The sequence below is a fragment of the Salmo salar genome, chromosome ssa02 (assembly GCF_905237065.1).
Source record: "Salmo salar chromosome ssa02, Ssal_v3.1, whole genome shotgun sequence".
Classification (NCBI taxonomy): domain Eukaryota; kingdom Metazoa; phylum Chordata; class Actinopteri; order Salmoniformes; family Salmonidae; genus Salmo; species Salmo salar.
In genome coordinates this window covers 50,901,696-50,924,438 of record NC_059443.1, presented here as the reverse complement: position 1 = coordinate 50,924,438, position 22,743 = coordinate 50,901,696, and the positions used below count along the sequence as shown (strand labels likewise).

At 43.2% G+C, this 22,743-nt stretch overlaps 1 protein-coding gene across 5 annotated transcripts in view; it reads right to left on the bottom strand.

Annotated features, from left to right (window-relative positions):
• The window catches only part of LOC106585299 (signal-induced proliferation-associated 1-like protein 2), a 127,745-nt gene extending 105,053 nt beyond the window's left edge, over positions 1–22,692 (bottom strand). For all 5 annotated transcript variants that reach the window (XM_014171378.2, XM_014171384.2, XM_014171399.2 and 2 more), the window contains exon 1: positions 22,470–22,692. The gene's annotated coding sequence lies outside the window, so the exon portion shown is untranslated. The remainder of the gene's footprint in view (positions 1–22,469) is intronic.
• Between the last annotated feature and the right edge of the window lie 51 nt (positions 22,693–22,743).

Below are 22,743 nucleotides of genomic sequence, written 5' to 3'. Positions count from 1 at the left end.
CTTTGCTTTCAAGATTTATCATTCTGTATTCACCCCCGTCATCTTTGACGGACAGGTAAGAGCCTAAAAGCAGGAAAACTTTTCATACCTGTCGGCCTAGCACACACTAAACCATGCTAAAGTGTGTGTGTGTGTGTGTGTGTGTGTGTGTGTGTGTGTGTGTGTGTGTGTGTGTGTGTATACAGGCATGGTCCAAAAAAATGACACACAAATGATCATAAACTTTGTAACTAGCTGAATGAAATGTTTTGCTCCAGAGAAAGCCTAACTTTCTAGTTCAATGTAGAGCAAGTTATTTCCATTCCTTTGTATGCTAGTGGAGGGGTATGGCATGTCCATTCATCATCTAGGGAAAGAAGAAATAGTGCAGTCTAACTTTTACAAAGTCGACTGTATGTTTCATCAACCAGGCTTGCTTAATCATGCAAATTTCCTCTACTCTACAGTGAAAATACAAATAAAACGCTTCATTTGTTTTCACGGACTCTCAAAACTCCCAACCTAAATCCCATCTCACACACGCACAGGGGTGGCACAGCATGCAAACGAGGCTGCTTGCATGCACCGCTAACGACGTAAGCAATTTAGCCATCGCTAGCTTTAATTACCGTCTCCCCCCTCCATGGAGCCAGAACACCTGCACTATGTCAGCTCTGAAGTGGATGGGAAGTTTGATGCTAATGACAGACAGACTGGGGGTTCCCTTGGGGTGGTTACGGCAGCGTAGACATTGCTGTAGGTCTCGCTGAGAGAGTACAGTCAGCCTTTGAAGGACTGGAGCTTTCTTTAAGGCTAGACCCAAAGCATTTTAGATGGTTGGCCTCCAAGCTCTAGCCTGTTCGCATGTTTGTCTGAGCTGTATAGTAGGCTGTAGACAAATCCTGTGGTGGTTGTCATGGCAGCAAAAACAGATATGGTTTTTCTTAGTCTTTGTTTTACAGGTCACACGTGTACAAGAGTAACCTGTACAAGTGTGTGGTGCGAAAATGGAAATGTGTTTTGCATATAGCAATGAGACACCCTCGTTAAGTGGGTCACGGCCAGGGATCAGACATTACTGACAGCTACCGTGGAGCATACGTGTCTTGCTCAAGGGCATATCAACAGATTTTTCACCTAGTTGGCTCGGGGATTCAAACTAGCAACATTGCGGTTACTGGCCCAATGCTCTAACCGCTAGGCTATCTGCCGCCCTGAGATAGGGTGCGGAGTGAGACAGGGTGTGTGTGAGTCGTGTGTGAGTCACTGACTGGACTTTCAGAACTCCCAGTATGTTTGTTTTCCTGTTCCAGATTGATAGCAAAAGATCACATCTGTACATGGTGAATTTGTACAGCCGAACAGATGATGTTTCTACAAACTGACCGGTGGCCATTGCAGTGTTTTCCAGAAGCACATGGAGTAGCCAGCCAAATAGAAATAGTAGCCAACCAGGCTCCCCCGGGCTGATTTTCTTTGCAGAACAAGCTCTATTTTGGTGGCCTCTGGTACATTCAGGAAATTTGGGATGCACGATATAGTCGGTGAACATGTCGGTGAATATATCAGAATCATCCGATATTAGCTAAAAATGCCAACATGGACCCGATGTCTAGTTTAACGCTGATGTGCAAAACTGATGTCAAAGCTGACGTGCATACCTACGTGCATACCTCTTGAACGTGCCGTCCTTGGCCAGCTCTCCTGCTATCTCTCAGAATGACCTTCTCGATCCAAATCAGTCAGGTTTCAAGGCTGGTCATTCAACTGAGACTGCTCTTCTCTGTGTCACGGAGGCTCTCCGCACTGCTAAAGCAAACTCTCTCTCCTCTGCTCTCATCCTCCTAGACCTATCTGCTGCCTTTGATACGGTGAACCATCAGATCCTCCTCTCCACCCTCTCCGAGTTGGGCATCTCCGGCGCGGCCCACGCTTGGATTGCGTCCTACCTGACAGGTCGCTCCTACCAGGTGGCGTGGCGAGAATCTGTCTCCGCACCACGTGCTCTCACCACTGGTGCCCCCAGGGCTCTGTTCTAGGCCCTCTCCTATTCTCGCTATACACCAAGTCACTTGGCTCTGTCATATCCTCACATGGTCTCTCCTATCATTGCTATGCAGACGACACACAATTAATATTCTCCTTTCCCCCTTCTGATAACCAGGTGGCGAATCGCATCTCTGTATGTCTGGCAGACATATCAGTGTGGATGACGGATCACCACCCCAAGCTGAACCTCGGCAAGACGGAGCTGCTCTTCCTCCCGGGGAAGGACTGCCCGTTCCATGATCTCGCCATCACGGTTGACAACTCCATTGTGTCCTCCTCCCAGAGTGCTAAGAACCTTGGCGTGACCCTGGACAACACCCTGTCGTTCTCTACTAACATCAAGGCGGTGACCCGATCCTGTAGGTTCATGCTCTACAACATTCGCAGAGTACGACCCTGCCTCACACAGGAAGCGGCGCAGGTCCTAATCCAGGCACTTGTCATCTCCCGTCTGGATTACTGCAACTCGCTGTTGGCTGGGCTCCCTGCCTGTGCCATTAAACCCCTACAACTCATCCAGAACGCCGCAGCCCATCTGGTGTTCAACCTTCCCAAGTTCTCTCACGTCACCCCGCTCCTCCGCTCTCTCCACTGGCTTCCTGTTGAAGCTCGCATCCGCTACAAGACCATGGTGCTTGCCTACGGAGCTGTGAGGGGAACGGCACCTCCGTACCTTCAGGCTCTGATCAGGCCCTACACCCAAACAAGGGCACTGCGTTCATCCACCTCTGGCCTGCTGGCCCCCCTACCTCTGAGGAAGCACAGTTCCCGCTCAGCCCAGTCAAAACTGTTCGCTGCTCAGGCACCCCAATGGTGGAACAAGCTCCCTCACGACGCCAGGACAGCGGAGTCAATCACCACCTTCCGGAGACACCTGAAACCCCACCTCTTTAAGGAGTACCTTTAAGGAATACCCCCCCCCCCTTAAAATATTTAGATGCACTATTGTAAAGTGGTTGTTCCACTGGATATCATAAGGTGAATCCACCAATTTGTAAGTCGCTCTGGATAAGAGCGTCTGCTAAATGACTTAAATGTTAAATGTATATAAACGTAGGTATATGGCGTAATGACGCCACATAAAATGTAGCGCTACACGTGCAACACAGCATTCCTAACCTAGCCCACACAATGTCTGCTGTGTGGATCGAGGGGTCAACAAGTCGAGCAGTCATTTGAAAGAGTAAGAACATTTCAGCGAGACAACTCAAATGGGAAATCCATTAACGGCAAGATACCATGAGCATGCTGAGTCTGACAGCACAGTGGGTCGTTGTGGATTTCGTACTGGGGAAAGTCGTATTGCATGCTCATGAATGTGCTGGTTGGCATACCGCTGCTGCCATTTCAATGGCATTTGAGAACATGTTTGAAACATGAACACACTAGCTAGCTCCATTTGAACAACTGACTCGAGAAATAAGCTCATCAACTGCGCCTGCAGCAGGCGTGATACCCTCTGTCATGGCATTGAAACGCCTGCTCAACAAAACTGCCGTCTCAGGCTGTGAACAAGCGATTTGGTAACACTCTCTCTTTACTGTGTCGCCACCGTGCTCGATGCCATGTACAAGGACCGCCAATTCGATGCAGACAAGAAACCAGGGTTTACGTGAAATGTTACATACACATCTGGACAAGATGGAAACGGACACAGTGACAGTGTGCACAAAGGAAGAGGCCACGGACAGAGCTGAAACTTCACTGCTTGACATGTATTATGAAATCCTTGTTGAGAATGAAATGACTGAACAAATGAACAACGAAATAGCAAGTATGTGAAAGAAATAGGTTTTGATTATGTTTTACTGGTAATGGGGACATACGTAAATGCCAACAAAATAACTTTTTGGTCAGTGTGTGTGTGTGTAACCTTTATTCATCTTGGCAAGTCAATTGAGAACAATTTCTTATTTACAATGATAACATTCAGCCAAACCCGGACGACGCTGGGCCAATTGTGAGCCGTCCTATGGGACACGCAATCACGGCCGGATGTGATACAGCCTGGATTTGAACCAGGGACTGTAGTGACCCCTCTTGCACTGAGATGCAGGGGCTTAGACCGCTGCGTCCATATGTGTGTGTTAACTACTTAACTGTACTAGAATGCTTAAAAGGCCGTCTAAATGTTTAATATCGGATATCGTTTTTGGGGGGTTTTTTGCAAGGAAAATATTGGATATCGGTATCGTCCAAAACGCCATATCGCTGCATCACTAGAGGAAATAACACCGATCAAATGTTTTCACACTTTTACAGTGTTGCTTGCATCAGCTGTTGTACAATATGATATAAAAACAAAGAGTCTGTGGACATCCACAGGCGTCAAGCTTCCTTTTAAGATGGATTTTCTAAGCTATTTGCAATACAGGTGTTAAACATGGGCTTTGCTACACAGAAAGCAGTAGATGACTACTCCATTGTCAACACTTGGATTAAAATCATTAGACATATATCAATTTCTTCGAAAATATTGCATACAGTCGTGAAAAAGTTATCAGAACTTCAACCAAAACCTAATATTAGATAAAGGGAACCTGAGTGAACAAATAACAACAATTACATACTTATGTCATAAACAAAGTTATGCAATACTGAATGACCTGTGTGAAAAAGCAATTGCCCCCTTGCACTCAATAACTGGTTGTGCCACCTTTAGCTGCAATGACTCCAACCAAATGCTTCCTGTAAATAAATGTTTTTTTTGTATTCATTATTTTTTTTTACCTACGGTTCCCATTGTCTAATATTATGTTTTGGTTGAAGATCTGAACATTCAGTATAAAAAAATATATGCAACTAGAGAATATCATAAAGGGGGAAAAATTCTTTCACAGCACTGTAAGCATCATTAGCTTTTAAAAAAACAATTAAATCTGTTTATTTTATCACCCTCAGTGCAGAAATGTTACAGTACCCACAGCGCACACAACACACCCAGGTAAAGAGAGGTAGGACCGACAGCAGACTCAAACCAGCAGTGTTTCACTGTCGTCACTCACTTTATGACTGACAGGCGCTGTCCTATGATGTTCAACCTTTGTCAGGTATCTCGCTCCATACTTCTCCCGCTAAAATGAAAGATATGCATCTTCTAGCAATCTATTGATAGGACTCCTGTATCAGTAGGAACGTAAGAAAATCCCTACGTAAATTGTTAGGATCGTAAGAAAAGCCATGCGTGAAACGTAAACATTAAAATTCATCTGTGAACATACAAACACCATGTTACGATTACAGACTAACATTTTAGGTTTGAACAAATCTTCTTGCAATTCTGACGTACAATAACATCTTTCAGAGTTTTGGCAGTTTCATTAAAAATAAATTGGCCTGTGAGGAGTGCTACGCGAACAAGCATAACACAGTAAAAAAAAACTGAAGTCAGGGAATACCGGAAAGAGGTATCCTGCACATTTTCAAGTTAAGTCTCCATTTTAAGGCCTCCTGAGTGGCGCAGCAGTCTAAGGCACTGCATAGCAGTGCTTGAGGCGTCACTACAGACCCGGGTTCGATCCCAGGCGGTGTCACACCAGGCCTTGACCGGGCGCCTGCATGCTGACTTCGGTCGTCAGTTGATTCATGTTTCGTCTGACACACTGGTGCAGCTGGCTTCTGGGTTAAGCGGGCGGGTGTTAAGGAGCACGGTTTGGCGGGTCATGTTTCGGAGGACGCATGACTCAACCGTCGCCTCTCCCAAGCCCGTTGGGGAATTGCAGAGATGAGACAGTAATTGGATATCACGAAATTGGGTTGAAAAGGAGGGTAAAATACAAACAAACAAAAACTCCATTCTCTACTACTCCTCAGTTGAGTTACCTTCACATTTAGTTAGCTAATGTAATAGATTAGTTTGCCAACGCAAGTCTAGATAGCACTAGCTGTTTTATGCCTACAACAGTGAAGTTTCAGTCCGCTAGGTATATCTCTCCAGCATGGGCATATCTCTGGTGACGTAGACATACCCATGCATGCACCTTATCAAAACATGACTCATTTAATATTGCACCGTCCCATTCTCTGGGCTCTGTCTGCAATCATAACCAGTAGTATCTACCAGGAATAATGAAACATATAATAACAATAAGATGTTTGGTGAATCTATGAATTATGAATGACCACTGGAGTCTTTGCATCACTCAAAATCTTGCCAAAGCATATTCTGTAGGAGGGGTTAATATGAATTTTTCATTTGACATGATTTATATGAATTGGGTCATGAACATCCTTTGAAATGAACAAGGGAGAGGTTAAATGTAGGCTAAGTCTGGCATAAGCTTATTCCCACACTTTACAATAAGTACAGCGGTGTTTCCTCCGACACATTGGTGCGGCTGGCTGCTGGGTTAAGCGGGCGGGTGTTAAGAAGCGCGGTTCGGCGGGTCATGTTTCGGAGGACGCAATTGGGGAGAAAAAAAGGGGGTACAATACAAAATCATTAAAAAAAGGGAGAAGTGCGGTAGCAAGGAAAGTAGAGGTCAGATTGAATGACAGAGAGAGAAAGAACTGAGCATCTGAAAACAGAGAGAAAGAAATTATTACTAGAGTGAGAAGACGCAGCAGACAGCCATTGAAAAAATAAAAGATTGAAAGAGAGAGGGTGAGAGGGAGAGAGCAGTCTAAAAGCCTCAAGAGACGAAGAGCAGAAATAAGACAATGACAGAGGAAGAGTGGAGAGAGTGAGTGAGTGCGTGAGTGAGAGTGAAAATGAATGTTTAATGCCCCATTGGGTACATCAGAGCCCTTCCCCGACCGGAGGCGGTCACATCAGTAGATTCTAGGAAGCAGGTTTGGGAAGCCTCAACCAAGACAGATTGAACTACACCCCCCCCCCCCCAAACCGTGCTCCTCCATCACCCCCCCATGTCCTCTCTACCTCTCCCTCCATCCCCCCCTTCTCTCCTCTACTCAGGGAAAAGCATGCAGGGGCGGGCATGGGGCCTGCCTGCCTCGAGGCTTCCTTCAGCAAACATGTCTCCAGGAGCAGTATGTCTAGTCTCTGAAGAGTGGTCACCTTTGACCTGTCGAGTCTGTTCAGAGCTAATGATCTCATGAAAAGACCTGCCTTTTTAAAGGAGGCAGGTAGTGAGAAAATGTGTATCCTGGGTTAGGAAAGAAAGAGGGGAAAAGAGCGCACAAGGCTTTTGGGAAATGCTGACCTGTTATATACAGCAGAATAGTTCAAGGCAGTGACGACAATAAGAATAAAATATTTCTCTGGTGTTACATTACTAGTTGAAATGCCTGTGTGTTTTGGAGCCATTTGCTCTACTCTGAAAGTGCACAATGAGTGCCGAGTAAGGGAGGATTAGTCAGCCCTACAAATTCCTGCGCCCACACCATATATAAACCAGATACCAAAACACAACAGTCTAGTAACAAACAGACATATGCCCAAACACCCATCTAACACATGATTTTCCAATTACGACAAACTCGCACATTATGACCCAGTCATCCAACAACACATGGACCATATTGACGTGGGCCAAGATTTTCAGACATTTATGCGAGATGTCTATATACATTTATGCTAGATGTCTATATATCACACGTGAATAGACTAGCCCCATAGATAACACACACACACACACACACGAAATCCCTGGCACCATGAATGATATCAGAAGAGCATTTCTGCCCATTATGGAGTGAATTTGAACAGCGCCACAGTGGCTCTTTCTGCGTTTTGACCTATGGCCTTTGAGTGTTCATGGCCGTGTCGGCCAGAAATGTCCATTGAATAATCATGTATGAAGACACCATCATCCTAAATCCATAAAGTCGTACTTTTGGGAGTGATTACTATTGCAAACTACGCAAAGGGCATGTTATCCGGCGATTACGGTCACTACCCATTCTCTGCCGTTGCAACTAATTAAGCCTGTTGAAACTGCTCTCGGGTCCACGTCGCCGCTCTTGATTAGCGACCATAATTCCAATTAACCTCGAAACGGATGGGCTCATCTAAATGGTTCCCTTTGTAGAACGGAGGGCTCCCCACGTGACGGCACACGAGAGACGGCACCGGTAATCAGTTCATCAGCGGCTCGGCGTGAGGGCGAGTTCACTATATAATTTCCACAGTTGCCGGAATGGCTTCGAGTGGATAGCCGAAGTGGGATATCGATGGGCTTCCTGGTTAGCGGGGTCAACTTGGGGTCAATGTTATCCAGCTGGATGTGTGTGGCAGAATTGTGAAGCTGGCAATAGGTATTCCATGAATTATGAATTAAATTCATAGACAAGACTATCCATAGACAAAACTCTTGGTGATTAAGACACTGAGTAGCACTTTTAAAAGATTTAGCTTCTCTGTTTGAAGCATATGGTGGAATCACTTGACTGATTTTTAAAAAAGAAAAGAGAGAAAAAAAACAGCTCTTCCTGTGTGGTGTGGCCTACTGTACTGAGGACCCACTACAAAAACATCTAAAAGGGAGCAGAGAAGCTGCTCCCAAAAGTGAAGAATATTTAGAAGACTTAGTTACGCAATAACATTTCAACTGGTCGGTACCTAAAATGTGTGTTATTGTATCCCCAAAGCTTCTTACAAAATCCCTTTTGGGAGCAGCAAACAGTTTAGTGTGGTGGCAGGGATAAACGTTTGAAGAATTGAAACCAACGATGTTAGGATGAAACAGTCAGAGGTCACCAAGCGCAACATAGCTTCAGCGTGTAAATCAGCTAGAAAGATGTGTCGGCATCGATTAATTGTCTCTGGCCCCCTCCCAGTTAGGGGGAGTGATGAGCTCTACAGCAGAGTCTCACAACTCAATCGCTGGTTGAAAACTGTTTTCTGCCCCTCCCAAAAGATAGAATTTGTAGATAATTGGCCCTCTTTCTGGGACTCACCCACAAACAGGACCAAGCCTGGCCTGTTGAGGAGTGACGGACTCCATCCTAGCTGGAGGGGTGCTCTCATCTTATCTACGACCATAGACAGGGCTCTAACTCCTCTAGCTCCACAATGAAATAGGGTGCAGGCCAGGCAGCAGGCTGTTAGCCAGCCTGCCAGCTTAGTGGAGTCTGCCACTAGCACAGTCAGCGTAGTCAGCTCAGCTTTCCCCATTGAGACCGTGTCTGTGCCTCGATCTAGGTTGGGCAAAATTAAAAATGGCGGTGTTCGCTTTAGCAATCTCACTAGTATAAAGACCTCCTCCATTCCTGCCATTATTGAAAGAGATTGTGATACCTCACATCTCAAAATTGGGTTACTTAATGTTAGATCCCTCACTTCCAAGGCAGTTATAGTCAATGAACTAATCACTGATAATAATCTTGATGTGATTGGCCTGACTGAAACATGGCTTAAGCCTGATGAATTTACTGTGTTAACTGAGGCCTCACCCCCTGGTTACACTAGTGACCATACCCCCGTGCATCCGGCAAAGGCGGAGGTGTTGCTAACATTTACGATAGCAAATTTCAATTTACAAAAAAAAAACAATGACGTTTTCGTCTTTTGAGCTTCTAGTCATGAAATCTATGCAGCCTACTCACTCACTTTTTATAGCTACTGTTTACAGGCCTCCTGGGCCATATGCAGTGTTCCTCACTGAGTTCCCTGAATTCCTATCGGATCTTGTAGTCATAGCAGATAATATTCTAATTTTTGGTGACTTTAACATTCACATGGAAAAGTCCACAGACCCACTCCAAAAGGCTTTCGGAGCCATCATCGACTCAGTGGGTTTTGTCCAACATGTCTCTGGACCTACTCACTGTCACAGTCATACTCTGGACCTAGTTTTGTCCCATGGAATAAATGTTGTGGATCTAAATGTTTTTCCTCATAATCCTGGACTATCGGACCACCATTTTATTACGTTTGCAATTGCAACAAATAATCTGCTCAGACCCCAACCAAGGAGCATTAAAAGTCGTGCTATAAATTCTCAGACAACCCAGATATTCCTTGATGCCCTTCCAGACTGCCTCTGCCTACCCAAGGACGTCAGAGGACAAAAATCAGTTAACCACCTAACCGAGGAAGTCAATTTAACCTTGCACAATACCCTAGATGCAGTTGCACCCATAAAAACTAAAAACATCTGTCATAAGAAACTAGCTCCCTGGTATACAGAAAATACACGAGCTCTGAAGCAAGCTTCCAGAAAATTGGAACGGAAATGGCGCCACACCAAACTGGAAGTCTTCCGACTAGCTTGGAAAGACAGTACCGTGCAGTATCGAAGAGCCCTCACTGCTGCTCGATCATCCTATTTTTCCAACTTAATTGAGGAAAATAAGAACAATCCGAAATTTCTTTTTGATACTGTCGCAAAGCTAACTAAAAAGCAGCCTTCGCAGGATGGCTTTCACTTCAGCAGTAATAAATGTATGAACTTCTTGGAGGAAAAGATCATGATCATTAGAAAGCAAATTACAGACTCCTCTTTAAATCTGGCTATTCCTCCAAAGCTCCATTGTCCTGAGTCTACACAACTCTGCCAGGACCTAGGATCAAGGGAGATACTAAAGTGTTTTAGTACTATATCTCTTGACACAATGATGAAAATAATCATGGCCTCCAAACCCTCAAGCTGCATACTGGACCCTATTCCAACTAAACTACTGAAAGAGCTGCTTCCTGTGCTTGGCCCTCCTATGTTGAACATAATAAACGGCTCTCTATCCACCGGATGTGTACCAAGCTCACTAAAAGTGGCAGTAATAAAGCCTCTCTTGAAAAAGCCGAATCTTGATCCAGAAATTATAAAAAACTTTCGGCCTATATCGAATCTTCCATTCCTCTCCAAAAATTTTGAAAAAGCTGTTGCACAGCAACTCACTGCCTTCCTGAAGACAAACAATGTATACGAAACGCTTCAGTCTGGTTTTAGACCCCATCATAGCACTGAGACTGCACTTGTGAAGGTGGTAAATGACCTTTTAATGACGTCAGACCGAGGCTCTGCATCTGTCCTCGTGCTCCTAGATCTTAGTGCCGCTTTTGATACCATCGATCACCACATTCTTTTGGAGAGATTGGAAACCCAAATTGGTCTACATGGACAAGTTCTGGCCTGGTTTAGATCTTATCTGTCGGAAAGATATCAGTTTGTCTCTGTGAATGGTTTGTCCTCTGACAAATCAATTGTACATTTCGGTGTTCCTCAAGGTTCCGTTTTAGGACCACTATTGTTTTCACTATATATTTTACCTCTTGGGGATGTCATTCGAAAACATAATGTTAAATTTCACTGCTATGCGGACGACACACAGCTGTACATTTCAATGAAACATGGTGAAGCCCCAAAATTGCCCTCGCTAGAAGCCTGTGTTTCAGACATAAAGAAGTGGATGGCTGCAAACTTTCTACTTTTAAACTCGGACAAAACAGAGATGCTTGTTCTAGGTCCCAAGAAACAAAGAGATCTTCTGTTGAATCTGACAATTAATCTGGATGGTTGTACAGTCGTCTCAAATAAAACTGTGAAGGACCTCGGCGTTACTCTGGACCCTGATCTCTCTTTTGAAGAACATATCAAGACTGTTTCAAGGACAGCTTTTTTCCATCTACGTAACATTGCAAAAATCAGAAACTTTCTGTCCAAAAATGACGCAGAAAAATTAATCCATGCTTTTGTTACTTCTAGGCTGGACTACTGCAATGCTCTACTTTCCGGCTACCCGGATAAAGCACTAAATAAACTTCAGTTAGTGCTAAATACGGCTGCTAGAATCCTGACTAGAACCAAAAAATTTGATCATATTACTCCAGTGCTAGCCTCCCTACACTGGCTTCCTGTTAAGGCAAGGGCTGATTTCAAGGTTTTACTGCTAACCTACAAAGCATTACATGGGCTTGCTCCTACCTATCTTTCTGATTTGGTCCTGCCGTACATACCTACACGTACGCTACGGTCACAAGACGCAGGCCTCCTAATTGTCCCTAGAATTTCTAAGCAAACGGCTGGAGGTAGGGCTTTCTCCTATAGAGCTCCATTTTTATGGAATGGTCTGCCTACCAATGTGAGAGACGCAGACTCAGTCTCAACCTTTAAGTCTTTACTGAAGACTTATCTCTTCAGTAGGTCCTATGATTAAGTATAGTCTGGCCCAGGAGTGTGAAGGTGAACGGAAAGGCTGGAGCAACGAACCGCCCTTGCTGTCTCTGCCTTGCCGGTTCCCCTCTTTCCACTGGGATTCTCTGCCTCTAACCCTTTTACAGGGGCTGAGTCACTGGCCTACTGGTGTTCTTCCATGCCGTCCATGGGAGGGGTGCGTCACTTGAGTGGGTTGAGTCACTGACGTGGTCTTCCTGTCTGGGTTGGCGCCCCCCCTTGGGTTGTGCCATGGCGGAGATCGTTGTGGGCTATACTCGGCCTTGTCTTAGGACGGTAAGTTGGTGGTTGGAGACATCCCTCTAGTGGTGTGGGGGCTGTGCTTTGGCAAAGTGGGTGGGGTTATATCCTGCCTGTTTGGCCCTGTCCGGGGTATCATCGGTTGGGGCCACAGTGTCTTCTGATCCCTCCTGTCTCAGCCTCCAGTATTTATGCTGCAGTAGTTTATGTGTCGGGGGGCTAGGGTCAGTCTGTTACATCTGGAGTATTTCTCTTGTCTTATCCGGTGTCCTGTGTGTATTTAAATATGCTCTCTCTAATTCTCTCTTTCTGTCTTTCTCTCGGAGGACCTGAGCCCTAGGACCATGCCTCAGGACTACCTGGTATGATGACTCCTTGCTGTCCCCAGTCCACCTGGCCGTGCTGCTGCTCCAGTTTCAACTGTTCTGCCTGCGGCTATGGAACCCTGACCTGTTCACCGGACGTGCTTGTTGCACCCTCGACAACTACTATGATTATTATTATTTGACCATGCTGGTCATTTATGAACATTTTAACATTTTAACATCTTGACCATGTTCTGTTATAATATCCACCCTTCACAGCCAGAAGAGGACTGGCCACCCCTCATAGCCTGGTTCCTCTCTAGGTTTCTTCCTAGGTTTTTGGCCTTTCTAGGGAGTTTTTCCTAGGGAGTTTTTCCTAGCCACCGTGCTTCTTTCACATGCTTTGCTTGCTGTTTGGGGTTTTAGGCTGGGTTTCTGTACAGCACTTTGAGAATATCAGCTGATGTACGAAGGGCTATATAAAAATAAATTTGATTTGATTTGATCAGAAAAATAACCAAAAACACACAGATGGTGTAAACAAAACATAATACTTTAAAACCTATAAGGAAACTGTAAATAAAAAAGCATGACAACAAAAATAGGACTCGATACCAATCCTAAGCCACTAGGAGTAGGTCACACTGTTGGTAAATGACTACATAACGAAACATCTCATGAGGTCTTATGACTGGTTGGTAGTAGAGCTGGGCGATATGGCCTAAAAATCATATTTAGATTTTTACCAAACTTATGGGCGATTCATGATATACATCTCAACTTCTTTAACGTTCTCTCTAAATAAGCTTTGTTGGAAAATTGTAAAAAAAAAAAAGGTCAATGCACTGCATTTCAAACAGTCAGGAATAATCTAATGAATTCAGGGCGTGAAACATTATACCTAGGCTAACTATAAGCATTCCACAATCACAACACACACAAATAATTTTATTATTTTATCAAAATAGTTTAATTATTAACCTGCTTTTTTGCAATAAATCACAGATCTGGCTTTCAAGTCTGTCTACGAAAATTTGAGTTTTGGTTAGAAATGTAACCAGAACCATGCACATCCACTAGTGATGACCACCTTCTGGTAGCAGGCATTGTGGAAAATGAACACGTCTCATACACAAGCTCTCAAGCACAAGGTCACGTGCTTGTGAGTAGCCAGCTAATCTTTATTTTTCAAGTCTAGACAACTTGGATCTATTTGCTTGCTAACACAGTAGGCCAGTTGAACTATTATGAATTGGTGTCTGTGTGCAAGTGGGAAGGTGCACAGCGCACACAGCACAGAAGAAGCGAAAAAGACGAGAACAAAAAACACATAACACTCATGAAAACAGAAAATTAAAACCTTGATTCTTGCGATACAGGCATTTATAACATTGCACTAAAACATACATTTGAATTCATTTTGATACGTCGCCCGGCCCTAGTTGGTAGTCATGAATTAGTCTGACGAAATTGCCTGATTCAGAACATTCCTCTAACATGCAAGCCAACATGGTGACAGTAATCAAAACCATTAGAGCCAATATGGTTGTTTAGCATCCAAAGCCACGTAGGCCTCCAATAAGTGTAACCTACAAGGGAATCAAACCCACACCCTTGGTGTTCCAAGCACCATCCTCTAACCAACTAAGTTCTTCTTGGTACCTATAATAACTGAACCACCAATATGATGTCATCTTTTTCTACCTTTTTGTCTTGTCTACCAAAAATGTTCAAAAGACCATTTGTGTTTGCTAGTACTCGTCCTTTAAAACAAAACAAAAATCGGCGACAAGCAACTTCCTGCTAATATCAGCACATCCATAATTTCCCCTCAGCCAGCTGTGCTCAGTGGGACTTGATAAGATGACTTCCCATCCCGATTCATAAAACGACATCAGTGGAGATAGAAGAGTCAAGTGATCCAGGAATGTCAAAGGAGATCCCTGAGGGCTTCCGATTGAGATGTCACTTTCGCCTCAATGAGGAGAAGGAATGCAGGGAGGGAAGGCCGGGTAATCTTCTTTTTATCTCCCGTTCGAGGCTGGGGCCAGTGAGGTCAGTACCCCGCTTCTGCTCTGGGCCGGAGAAAACAACACATTCCCCCAGGTTGTTTCGCCTGGCACGGCCAGAAGGGTTATCACAATCTTGAGTTCAGGGTCAATGACATGGCAGACTTTGCATGAAAATATCTGGTAAGGTGGGCTTAGTTTTTATCTGAAAGATTGAACAATGCAACAACTTTTTCAAGGCGTCCTTTAATTTAGCCCTTGCCCTTTGAAATGTTTCAGTCATGAAATGTCATTAAGCCAAATGACACTTCTAAGAAAAATATAGATCCTTCTCTTAATCCTTCACAAATATATCGAAGACATCTGGTAGACAGCTGTACAGGTGCAAGCCCGTATAAAGACTTAGTAAATCTGCCCCTGCAACTTACCGACACTAAGGGGAGAACTTCAGTGCAGTGATTGGTCATTTACAGGACTTTTACTTTTGACATGCAAATCCTCAGAGAATCTGAGGATTCCCAGGGTTATACAAAGGTTACACTAGTGATCTATCATAGGTTGCTGATGTCGAACTATATGGATTAGGTGAGAACACCTCTCTGGGAGCCGAACAGAAAATGCTTTATCGCAGCATTTTGATTGAGTTACAACTCTGATTGGATGTGGCTGACCCACGTCTGTTAAATTTGGTGCATTGTGGGCATTTGCACCTTAACCCCCAAAAATCACCCCATGATTACAATTGGGTGCTGTCTACAAATGGGTCTAACAATGCCATAACCCTCATTCTGTCATTATCCCAATAATAATTCTAATGATAGTGTATTCCAGAAAAAGGACATTGGACTATTATTTATCACTATCCACTAAATGACGAAGAATAACAATACTTGAACATGACAGATTTGTTATGAAAGCAGTCAGGGCAAACTAATCTTCCTTTACAGCACAAGAAAAAAGGTTAAGGAGGATTACATAAATGAATCAAGCATATAGGGCTCATCATATAGGGTATAGGGTGCATATAGGGTGTTTCTACAATAGCATAAGGCTTCTCATTCTTTTCATAGACCCATCAAGCTCGATTCGTTGTTTTGTAGTTCCCAGATGGACACCAACCAAGGAAGTGCCTGTCAATTAGAGGTTATTAAGAGGTGAAAATTAGAATAATTTTCACCCGGAGGCATTTGCTGACATCCTGAAAACACCTTCAACCTTGGGGAAATTAAAGGTGGCCGTCTACTTTAAACACAGTTTGTTTTAAGCAACGTTGCACTTGTCTTTGTTAGTAGTTTGATGTAATGTCCAAAATGTCTAAGATCTTAAAATGACTGTCACTGAGCACTACGGAAACAAAGGGTGCACTTAGCAACTGTATCAGCATTGGCCTACTATTACTACTAACTCAAAGATTCAATAACCATAAATTCAGCCAAATTAAAATGTTACGAAAATAAACTCTCAGCACAGTCAAAAATACACTTTGCGCAAACCAATGAAACAAATACATTTTACAAAAGGCCCAAAGTCCTCAATTATACTTGTCAGCAAATTTGCACAGGGCATCCATTTGTCAGATCTAATTTGAAACGCATCCAGTATGAAACGGGAACGGGAGGTTGATTCAACACTGCCCCAGCTAAAGCACACAAGCATTCAGGCACACTTGATTGGTCCACAGTCATTTTCAAATATTAAACATGTTGTCAACTGAGATTATTTTCTGGGTGAAAATAAAAGGAGCGTGTGGATGACTCCTATGAATGGAGATAGGCTATCTATTGTATTGGTGGTGATAATGCTGTGTCGTCAGTTTTTAAACAGTCTTTAATAGGGACAAACATGTCTCTGAGGAGAAGTGGAATTGGATCTCAGTGTGGGCTATGGTGTCAGGTGTCGAGGCAGATGGCTGCATGTTTGGAAAAGGCCTTGCCAGCAGCTTGATCCACTCCCTTGAGAGTATGTGGTGCTGGATAGAGAGAATTTCAGATGATAGCGTAGAGGTTCCAGACTGTTACAGAGACTGGGAATGCGGTTACAACACAAGAACAGGCTAAATGTTATCCTCCCTTACAGGAGTGTATGAGATTAGCAGTAGTGTTGATTCAAGTGATTAATATTTTTCCAAGGATCCACCAAGCCATAGCTATGAAGAAATGCTGACATATTACACACCAGAAATTATTTTGCATTCTTCGAAACTCTAAAAAGTAGTTTGCCATCTAGAAAGTTCAAAAGGTTGCTTCAGTATTTCAATATTTAATTGGCTTAACTCCTTATACTTAAGTCAATCCACTTATTGACCTTAAACCTTGACCGTGGTCCGTGATCTAAGTCAATCACCTGACCAGTTTATGGCGCCAGCCCAAACACTGCGCAGGCCCAGTCACTGTATGGTAATTACAGCTAATAATAGATTAAACACACAAACGAGTCGAGTGAATAAAGCAGTCCACACTGGTAAACCTGTTAATCCCATTTTTCACCCTGCAAGGGCTATGGCCCCCGTGACTGACTAGCTGGACTGGCTGGAAAAGGAGGGTGCTAAGACCAGGTGATTCACATTTGAATGTCACCGCGATCAGTAGAGCGGAAGTCAGAGGCCTTTCCCCGAGCTGGCATCGCCTCTTTCGGGCTCTCTGCTGCTATCATGGGAAAGGATACGGGTTTTTTTTCCCCCATCGACCTGCAACTAAACTCTCTATGGGGTTTACGGAGGAGTGGTGCCTGCCTGGCCACAGTCTCCTTTCACCTGTGGTATGGAGAATTGGGAATGAAGGGAGGTGATTGTGGAGGCAGCTCCTCCCTCCAGCTTCATGGTGAAATCAAAAGACCCCAGGGTGGCCCAGACGAAGGGAGGTCAACGGGGATTCCAGCAGAGACTTCCGGACTCCATGCAGGGACACCAAGAAAAGGCCTGGCTACTGCTGTCTTTCACACAGATGGCCCCGGCTAGCTATTCCCAGTCTGCGTCCGTGCATTCCCTTGTTACCAGATACCGGGTCATAACAGAGCTGATGAAGGCCCTTTAAAATGCGTTTACCCAGTCCTAAAACCCCTTGTCTGTAACACTATCATGCAGCCTTTCTAGTCATGCACATTGAAATAGGTCTACAAGCTGGCCTGCGGTCAGGTTACAAATGTGGATGATTCGATGTGCAGACTATCGCCAGTGGCCATTTTCCTGTTCTGCACCACACAGGATTTGTGTATAGAGAAAGAAGTGTGCGGCACAAAGTTGCAGACACCTGGTTAGGAATTGAAATATGTGCAGTACACTACTGGGCAGGGTAAGAAAAAGGTCAAATGAAGGACAAGAGGAGAACTTGTTTAGTCGACAGCAGTACAGCACTTAGTCCTTCCTCTCTTGACCTTGTTTGGAGGAACACGAAACACATCAGGATTGATTCGCTCTCACTCCATTATCTAGAATCATGCAAACAATGCACATGATCTTCCCTGCCAAGTAGGATACTGGCGATGAGATCACACTCCAATTATTTAACCTCCCCGGGGGAACCAAAGAAGCAGAGTACAAGGAGGTGGGGAATATGGAGATGAGTAGAGAAACCTGACCCGCAAGCAACAGATCAAGATAACATTTACACTCCAATGCCCTACAGTAAGAAGTATTCTGAGTTTTCAAACAACAAGAGTGGAAAGGAGGAAAAGGGAATGCAGATAAGGATTTGTGGATTACTTTCATCTACAGTGAACACCTTGCTGAGGGACGACTTTCCTTGGCCTGCTCAAGGGGACCTTAATGCAGACAGAAAATACCCTGAATACACTGCTCTGGAGTGTGGACTGCATCTATAAATGGGCTTGGCTCATCTCAGCTGTCCAGCATTCCAGGAACAGGATTATAAAACAAAAGCTATGCCTTTTAATTAGCTGCCTCCAGTAAAGAAAGTTGGAGCCCCATTGAGCGGGCTTGAGTGCTGACAGGTACTTTTGCAAATTCAGATAAAAGGAGCTAATCTGGCCAAACAAATCACCCTTAAGCTTGTCCTCTCAGGCGCTTGGCAATACAAATGCTATTGATTTTAGCCATATGAGGAGGGTATGCAGGCTAGAATTGGTTGCCAGTTTTGAGCATTTTAGGCATGTTGATGAGTGGAAGGATTTTGGGAGCCAAAGGACCACAGCACTTCCCTTGTTCCCATAGCCATTTAGGGATCCTCGTGTGTTTTGGGGACTTTATATTTAGGAAAAAGCTAATCTAGGCTAATGTATTCTTGGCTGCCTCTAACTACCAAGGTCTATCCTGGAGAAAACGACTCCCTTTTTTCAAAGTTGAGCATTTCTGTCGAATTCGTTTTCTCATGGCCGATAAACCACTTCACAAGTCATTGTGTTTGACATCTCAAACACGCAAAGCATCAGCGAGCTATAAGAAGATGTACTTAGCAGGCGTTTCTCCAAAAGTCTGAAATCATAAGTACCGCGTTGTAGGCTGATGAAGACAACAGCTGGACTATCAAGGTTAACACTGCCACACCAGGTAGAAGAAACAGACTTAGTTTCAATATAACCCAAACCCTTACACAGGCCCCCAACTAATTTAGTTGACAAATTGTCCTCATATATGCTTGTGTGTATGAGACTTATTTTGATATCATAATAATATCATCACTACGCTATCAAAACACCATTTTTAGCAATAGCCTACATACTTAGGATAGTTTCATTAGAAACTATACAAAATGTCTTGTAGAGCAAACTTAGCCAATTTGAGAAGGCATACTCAGTAGTGTAGTTGAGCGTATACGCAAGTATACGGCGTATAACCATTTATTTTCAATGGTCATTGCACATACTCACTTCTTAATGCCCAGGATGCATACCGTCAGAGATAGAAATATCCATTTGAAATGTACAAAGGGATCCAAAGATGCAACAACCATCATGGGTTGCCAATATGACTAGGATTTGGTTGCTAGACAATGAAAGAAAGTGGAAAGAAAACTAATTGAAAAGGATAATGCATATGAGGAAGGCTTTATTAAAATAATTTGCCTCCACATTTCTATGGTGGAATTTTGGCTATAGGCTACTTTGAAGCTAGGTAAGAAATGGCTCATAATATGAAATAAAATGTCCAGGTTTCAAACAATTAAGGAACAGGAAATATATAGCAATGCTAATGATAGGCCTAACCGTCCTCAGGTAGATGGAAAGGCTTTCCCAAAAACCTTCTCAATTAAATGTTAACTAGCTACAAAGTAGCCTATGCCTACCTTGCAAAATAATATCATGATTATTATCAATCCAGTGGCATTTGTTTTGCAAACTCCATCTCATGTGCAACAGAAGCACCACTGACCACAGTGTTAGGTACCTGAGCCCTTGAATTAAAGGGTAACTACACTCAAAAATAAAAATGTCGTACATTTTTTCCCAGATCTCAAAAGTTGTCTCCTGATGTGGTTTGCGCATTGTTGTGGACTTAGAAAAACAACAAAATTAGATATTCTATTTAAAAATGGTGTGAGAGCGAAAACCTGAGAGAAAAAACATGGGGCAAATCTGAAACATGTGAATTTCTGACTCCGTTGACAGACTTATTTATCGGTTTCAATAGTAGGCCTACTATTAGCAAGCCCAAGAAGTACTCTTAAGGAGCCTAACATTACCGTTACTCCTAAAGGTCAAAGGACCTTGTTATTTTCGGAGGTAGACTGGCTCTGGATGCCAAAACAGCCAAATGCTCCATCTAAACGGGAATTGATTCTCAATTGCAATACGATTCTAGAAAAATAAAGCGCTTTACTTTCCTATCCCAACAAAATAATTTCACAAATGCAAAATACACACTGTTTTAACCAGCTTTATCACAGTTGTAGCCGACAGTAATTTCCAGTGACGTTTCTGGCAGCCTTCTTCCGTTACACACAGGTGTTCGGAGCATGCTAGATAGCACAGTGGTCCCTCTGTCTTCTGTATTTCTTCTGTAAACACTTGCTGTAACATGGAGATATGGCCTTGTGGGAACACTAACCCCATAAAAAAGTTGTGTATCAATTGAACGTTTCTTGCTAAAATGAAAGATAAAGTCGTTATACTTCCAAAACTGTACCACAAGCAATGCATGTCAATGTTCAGAACGAGTGTCAGGGCTCTTAACAAAACTCCCCCGTACAGATGACGCCTTCATCCAATGACTTGTGTGTAATGTAAAGGAATTGAGTCATGATCAAGGGCTAACTATTAAGGCTTCCACATGCTTCAGTGCGGCTGGCACCCAGTCAAACGGGTGTGCTCGCATATTCCCTTAAAAGACCTTTGCTTGAAAAACAAGAATAAAGCAGCAAAAGTACTGTTTGTCCATCTTGAGGCGCCATAGCCAGTAGCCATTCACTTCCTCAAATAGTCATAATGAATCTTAGATAACTCAAGAAATCTGTGATTCATTTTGACTTTTTAGTCGAGGAGATCTTAGTCTCGCAATTTTACATCCAACTAAGTTTTTGGGTGCAGTATTTCTCAAGTGAAAAAATCTGAATGAAAACGAGTCATCTGTCATTGAATGACTACAAACACTTAATTTAAGAATCCCTACTGCTGAACAATGACTGACGGAGGGGCGTAGACTTCTGCTACCAAAATTCGGCTTGTCTCAATTTTTTGTGTGCACACGAACAGACAAAGAAACCCTTGTTGAAGTCCAAAACGAACATAAACATCACAAAATGTTGTCATAATATATACACAAACTGTTCCGAATATTTCTCCACGGGAAGCATGTAGGCCTTTAAGCCTTCTGCATGCTTCTGCTAGGTGACCCAAACGAGGGTGCTTCGCTAGAAAAACAAGAAAAAAGCGGCAATAGTACTCTTTGTCCATTTTGAGACGCCATAGCCAGATACACTGCCTCAAAATAATCTGAATTAATCTAAAATAACTGAAGAAATCTGTCATTCATTTTCACTTTTTTGTCAAGATCATAGTTGGGCAATCTTACATCTAACTATGATGTTTAGTGCAGTTTATTTTATTTTTTTGCATAAAAAAAACAATTAGTCTCCTTGTATTAGAAACACTTATTTGAATAATCCCTACTGTTGACCAATCACCAATTTTCCTCTACCGATTTCGGTTTAACTCGAGAGAAAAAAATCTGTGCACGAACAACCGAAAAAAAAAACCTTGCCGAAGACCAAAAACGTCACAAAATGTCGTCATAATATATGCAGGAACGGTTCCAGACGGGAAGTATGCGGACGCCTTCAGCTTGTCCTGACTTTTAAAGACCAATATAGGATGTATCATTTTAGGTGTGTATGTCACTGTTTCACATAGAATTCTTCACAAAAAAGTTTGTATTATTTTAGCAAAATGTTTGTATACCCACTTCACACCACTGTCGTTTTTACCTCTTCCCTTTGAATCCCAACAGAACATGCAGTGAGTTTTGCAAACAATCAACATTTGACTCAAAGGAAAGAAGTTGAGCTAGCGCTGTTATTTGTAGAATATCAAGAAGCCGTATCGTATCAATTCTGGCTACAAAATATCAGTCCAGGTTACAATTTATGAACGGTGTTTTGCTTCTAATGAAAAGTTAATGTAATTTAGGATAGAGAGCCCGCTGTTGAGGGCGAACTCACAGCACAATAGAATCGCAGACCCTTTTCAGATCTCGCTGTTGTTTTTACCATTCGACACCAGATTTAGATGGTCAGGCCGACTTTTAAAGTTGCATTCGGTTATGATACCATTTGAACAGCTTTCAAATCAATTCATGCCAAAGTGTAATTCTTATAAATGTGGCTACTTTAATCGAATTACTTAAACAACAAAAAAGATCTTACCTCAGACGAGATCAAGATAACTCCAATCCCATTTTATCCAAAACGATTAACTTGAAGGCTTAACATCCTAGTTGAAGAATAAACTGGGTTTATCAATGACTTTCTGCAATTGCAACTAGACAAAGCCCCGTCCCTACAATTCATGAACTGTATCAATAGGCCTAGCTGTGTCTGTCTATACAACTAGTTTCTGTTGAGTCGCGCTGGCAGCATCGGCAGAAGTCCCGCCTATCCCATGCGGTAATTTGTTTAGGGATAGGCTGACCTACCGTGA